We start from the raw sequence: 6,258 nt of genomic DNA, 5'->3' as shown, positions 1-6,258 counted from the left end.
TCTTAACCTTTATAACTCACCTGAATTTATTTATTATGCTTTTACCTAAACTTTCATGTAACATATTCTGTTTACCAGCCCGTTGAATCACTTGATATACTAAGGATACTCGAGTCTCCTGTCTAATAATAATATGCCAAAGCCATGTCCCAGAGATGGAGTTATATGGGATGTTTCCTATACTGCCAATGTCATATCCCAGATATGGTCATACATGAGAGTTGTCATATCGGTACCCATGCCATGTCCCAGACATGGTCTCATGTGGGACCTCTCATAACCTCAATAATGCCAATGCCATGTCCCAGACATGGTCTTACATAGGATCTCATTCCCTTAATGTCATGACATTTGTATCCGATACATTCCTAATGTTTCAACGGGACTTTATCACTGATTCTCTGTCATCTCATACTTGAGTCAACATTAAATAATTTCATGAATTAAATACATAATTGCTGGAAAATAACAAAATTAATAATAATTATTGCAATATTGCATTTATTTACCGTAAACTTACCTCGGTACAAAATACAATCAAATCTATCAACTTAGTCCTCAACCTTTTTCTTTCCCCGGTCTAACTCCAGATTTCGTTCCTCTTGATCTATAATAGGAAATTTAGCTTATTTAATACTCACATTCATCAAAACATTCATTGACTTGAACTTTGGCAAAATTACAATTTTGCCCCTAAACTTTTTCATATTTACACTTTTCCCTAAAGCTCGAAAATTAAACTTCATCCCTTATTCTTATGTTTTATGACATGCTGAACATCTTTCCCTTCTGTGGAAACATCAAATTCCCACTCTAACATTTACTTATAAACAATAGGTATTTTTACCGATTATGTCGTTTTACTCGTTTTCACTTAAAATCACTTAGCAAAAGTTGTTTAACATAATTTCAAGCTTCATATCTACCATAAAACATCAAAATAAACACATTTCACCTATGGGTATTTTTCCAAATATGAACCCTAACATATATATTAGTGGTAGAATAAGCTAAATCGAGCTATGAGGGCTCAAAAAACGTAAAAAAAAACATTAAAAACGGGGCTTGGATGTACTTACAATCAAGCTTGAAAGTTGCCAAAACCCTAGCTATGGAGAAATTTTAAGTTTTGGCTATGGTGGAAGAAATATGAGCACATTTTGGTTTTACTTTCCTTTTTAATTCATTTAATTACCAAATGACTAAAATGCCCCTAGCTTAAAAATATCCAATTTCACTTATCTTATGTCCATTTTTGTCCATGAAAATCTAATGGTCTAATTACCATTTAAGGACCTCTACTTCAATTATGCACTTCAATATTTACCCATTTTTGCAATTAAACCCTAATATGCAATTCAAACATGCAATCGCTGAAATTTCTTATCAATATTCTAACACATGCATCCAATCAATCGGAAAATCATAAAAATTAATCACAATAAACTTTTCTATCTCAGATTCGTGATTTCGCAACCATTGTTCAATTTAGGCCCTATTTCGAGATGTTACATAAGGGCTTAGGGTTTATGGTTTAGTGTTTAGGGTCTGATTTTAAACAAAACGGCGTCGTTTTGCTCCCTGTATTGTCACCCATCATCCAAGTGGCCATCATGTATTCTTTTCGATAACTCATGCACTCTTTCATCCTCTTCTATTTATTATTTAACTAGTTTCTATATATTAATTAAAATACAATTTATTTTTAATTTAATGTTTAAAATCTTCATAAAAATTAATGACACGTAGAAAAAGTTGAAAGTAAAAACATAGAAAATATATGTTAAAAATGAAAAAATTAAAATACTATTATTTAAAATAATTTTAAAGTGTTTTGGGTATATGACTGATTAAGTTTTTAATTTATATATTAAATAATTTATTATATAATTGTAAAGAGATAATATGAATTTTAATATATTAAAATTATCATTATAGTTTTTAAAGCCTTTTTTTTCATATTTTGTTTTTGTTTTTGTTTTCCTACATAAAAATTATATAAAATTTTAAAATTTATCTAATTCTTTTAAATATTACTTAAATTTTCAAAATTATTTATTTAAAATTGATATGAATTATATAATATTTAAATATAAAATTTTAAAAAAAGTCAATCATTAGTGGCGTTTATGAGAAAAATGCCGCAAAAGGTAAGCAATAGTGGCGTTTGGACCAAAAACGCCGCAACTATGTATTAAAAATTTTCAGAACAGCGCTGTTTCACTACAGGAATTTAATTTTTTTAGTGGCATTTTTGCTGAAAAAACCGCAAAATCCATCATCAATTGTACAGGCTTATTTGACAGTCTAGTAAGGACAGCCAGTATGGTGTCAAGACCGACTATCGAGTAGCAGTGAACTTAGCTACCATGGTGCATCTTTATGTTGTGGAGTGGCCGTTGCCGTGCCTTTAGAATTGTAAGGTCCCTCAGAAGGTCAAAGACTTTATTTGGAGAAGCCTTCTAGATTCTTGTCGATTCACATTACATCTATACAATAATTCACGTATATGTCATTAGTAAAATTGATAATCATGAATTTTTATATTTATTTAAAATGAATTGATAAATAATATAAATTCAATAATTAAAAAAACATAAAATTAAATGAATGATCAAATTAGAGTGACCAAAAGGTCATCCTAAAAGAAAAAATTATCTTCCCAATTAAATGCTGAAATGCTGCGTTTCTGAAAGGACCTATAAGCGACATCGTTTCGGGGTAAACATCCTCTATATAACATTAGCGTGATATTTCAACAAAAATAATTAAAATTAAACCAATGAAAGAAATCCCTAGAAGCCTAGAGAAAAGGGGGAAAGATGAGGCCGATGTCGATGGAATTCATGACAGACCCAAACGACCAAGGTTCAGCCATGGAAGTTGACGATGTTGACACACCGGATATCTTCGACGAAGGTGTCATCGCTTTCGACAACAAGCTCGCAGATGCTGATTTCTTCAAAAACTTCGAAGACAATTTTGATGACTCTGATATCGACTGAAAAAACAAAGAAGGATCGCTTCAAGTACTCATCTATCTTTTTTTTCCCTTTTTACTTTCGCTTTTTAGGGTCTGAAATTTCTTAAAACTTTGTTCAATTTAGTCGAATCTGAACTGTAATATGGATGCTTATCTGTATGCAAATCAAAATAGTGTAGTTTATAAGTTTAAATCGGTATAAATAAATATAATTTTCCTTTTAGCTCATTTCTCTTTTACTTTTTTTCTTTAATAAATTAGTAAATACTTCAAGAAAGAAGCAACGATGTTTTTGCTGAAATATAAACAAGCCTCTATTGTCCAATGTGAGTTCGAACAATTAATTTTCAGTATGGTGCTCTTGGCTTTGCTTAAATATCTTATAACCATGCAAGATTTGTCTATACAATACTGTCAAAGTTTAATATAAGCAAGTTAGAAAGGAATCAAGAAAGGGAGCACTTCATCTAGGAGACAAACAAGCTTTGGCTTTTTGTAAGTCTCTATCCCTTGTATATGGTTGTTGCTTTCTTGAAGTATTTACTAATTTAGAAGAATCAGGAAATCCATTTTCTGGAAATTGTTTATATTTCATGTGAATTTGGGTAGTAGAGTATTCATCCTCTCAAACTTATTACACACTCTCTCCCTCTATATCAAAATTATACTTAAATTAAAATTATGGTTTTTAAATATATATAGGAGAAATCCAGTTATAATATTCTAAAATTAGAGTAGTTTTACACACTTTAATATTTTTTGTACAATTAATATTTTAATAATTAAACGGTCATATTTCACACTTCATTTATATAGATCATGCATGTCAAGTTTGGAGTAAATTAAAAACTTTTAACTATTTGTTTTATATAAAAAAATTTCCACCGTGCGAAATTAAAAAAAATTTGAGATGAAGAATGGGGAGATTGTACAGGCTAGGAATGTGTATGAACGTGCGATGGAGAAGCTGGCGGATGAAGAAGATGCAGAGCAGTTATTCGTTGCATTCACCGAATTTGAGGAACGGTGTAAGGAAACGGAACGAGCTCGTAGTATTTACAAGTTTGCTCTCAATCATATACCTAAAGGTAGTGTAGAGGATTTTTATAGAAAGTTTGCGGCTTTTGAGAAGCAATATGGAGAAAAGGAAGGGATTGAGGATGCCATTGTGGGGAAGAGGAGGTTTCAGTATGAGGATGAAGTCAGGAAGAATCCATTGAATTATGATGCTTGGTTTGATTATATAAGGTTGGAAGAGGATTGTTATAGAAACTTTTTGTGGCTTTTGAGAAGCAATATGGAGATAAGGAAGGGATTGAGGATGCCATTGTAGGGAAGAAGAGGTTTTAGTATGAGGATGAAGTCAGGAAGAATCCATTGAATTATGATGCTTGGTTTGATTATATAAGGTTGGAAGAGAGTGTAGGCAATAAGGGGAGGATTAGGGAGGTTTATGAGAGAGCTATTGCTAATGTTTCTCTAGCTGAGGAGAAGCGATATTGGCAGAGATATATTTACGTATGGTGAGTTTTTGTGTGCCTAATGGTTGTATGCTTGGTTTAATATTATAGTTCTGTACTAACCAACTTATGGTTTGCTTTTAATTTAGGATTAATTATGCTTTATATTTGGAGCTTGATGCTGGGGATATGGAGCGAACGAGAGATGTGTACAGGTATCTTTATGTTCTTGCAATGGATTTATGGTTCTGTTGGTTGCTACTATTGCTAAATTGCAAGTGAAATAATTTCTTTACTAATAAATCTTGTCAACTGAACTCTGCAAGAAATTTTCCAGTTGCCTACTATTTGAATGTTTGCATGTTTTGGTTTCATGTTTTGCTAACAGTCCATTTCATTACCCTGTAATGTGCTGATAAAAAGGGAAAATGAAGGAAGAAAATCTAAAATTTAACATTCGAAGTTAGCTTTGTTGCACCTTTTTTCTTATTGAGTGTTCTATTTCTTTATGTTATTAGTATCTTCGTTCTTTTCATGGTAGTGTTTTTGCTCCATATTTCCTTATTTTGTATTGGTGCCTCTCTTCTGGTTTATATTTAAGACAGCTCATTATATCTAAAATGTCATGAAAAATGATGTTGTTTAAAATAGAGAGAACACATTTCAGCATTTGCATTGTTTCTCTTTGACATGAGTTAATGTATTATCTTGTGATTATATGGTGGTGGTTTTATAGTAGTCAGTAGGTAGTGAATTATTGTTACTTTTATAGCATGCATCAAATGTTATTTTAATTTTTATCTTGTCTCCCTCACCCACAGGCATATGGTGTATTCTAAAGAATCATTCAGTTTTTGGGTGTTTTTCACCATTCATATTGTGGTTGGTTATAATAGACATTGAATGGTTCCTCATTAATTTAAAAATTTTCCAGGGAGTGCCTTAAGCTTATTCCACATGAGAAGTTTTCTTTTGTAAAGATCTAGCTTCTTGTTGCACAGTTTGAAATAAGACAGCTCAATCTCAAGGGTGCGCGGCAAATTTTGGGAAATGCTATTGGAAAGGCACCTAAAGATAAGGTAAATGTTCGACTTATGTTGAAAGTTTATAAATTTGACTACTTTTAACATGAACTTTTCTCATTATGTTGCTTTGTTCAAATTCAGATCTTTAAGAAGTATATTAAAATTGAGCTGCAACTTGGTAATATTGACCGTTGCCGAAAACTGTATGAGAAGTATCTGGAGTGGAGCAAATATGTCGAGTTAGAAAGATCATTAGCTAAAACAGAGCGAGCAAGAGCTATTTTTGAGCTTGCCAACTTAGACATTTTTTTCTTATTGTAAGAATATTTTTAACATTGTAACATTTAACATTATTGTAAGAATATTTTGAATTATACTTTAGTTATCAATTTATATCATATATCTTTCGTTGAATTTGAAGTATCATTTAGATTTGTTGTTTTTGGTTGGATTTCATGCTACAGGAAAGGTTGTATATGGATGAAAATTGAATGTTACAAATCTACCAAAGTTAGTGGCGTTTTCCCATAAATGCCACTAAAGAATTAGTGGCGTTTGTCAAAAAAAGCCACTAAAAGTCATTCTCTATAGCGACATTTGTGATAAAAGCGCCAGTAAAGATCATGTTCTTTAGCAACATTTGTGGGTAAAGCACCCCTAAAGGTCATGTTCTTTAGCGATGTTTTTTATAAAAGTGTCGCTAAAGGTCATGTTTTATAGCGGCATTTTTCACATAAACGTCGCAAAATTTAGCGGTGTTATCTATAGAGGCATTTTTTGCGACGCACTA

General features: G+C 31.6%; 1 long non-coding RNA gene across 2 annotated transcripts; it reads left to right on the top strand.

Moving 5' to 3' along the window:
* Positions 1-3,244: 3,244 nt before the first annotated feature.
* Positions 3,245-5,882, top strand: LOC105799972 (uncharacterized). 2 transcript variants are annotated; one of them, XR_008197975.1, is made up of 5 exons: positions 3,245-3,478; positions 3,918-4,506; positions 4,593-4,658; positions 5,378-5,522; positions 5,610-5,882. It is a non-coding gene; the product is annotated as an uncharacterized LOC105799972 (long non-coding RNA). The 2 variants fall into 2 exon arrangements; XR_008197974.1 differs by lacking the exon at positions 3,245-3,478 and having other exon boundaries at positions 3,900-4,506.
* Positions 5,883-6,258: the final 376 nt, after the last annotated feature.

Source organism: Gossypium raimondii, chromosome 7 (genome assembly GCF_025698545.1).
Source record: "Gossypium raimondii isolate GPD5lz chromosome 7, ASM2569854v1, whole genome shotgun sequence".
Taxonomy (NCBI): domain Eukaryota; kingdom Viridiplantae; phylum Streptophyta; class Magnoliopsida; order Malvales; family Malvaceae; genus Gossypium; species Gossypium raimondii.
The sequence above is the reverse complement of the archived record's forward strand: the minus strand, read 5'-3'. Positions and strand labels throughout refer to the sequence as shown.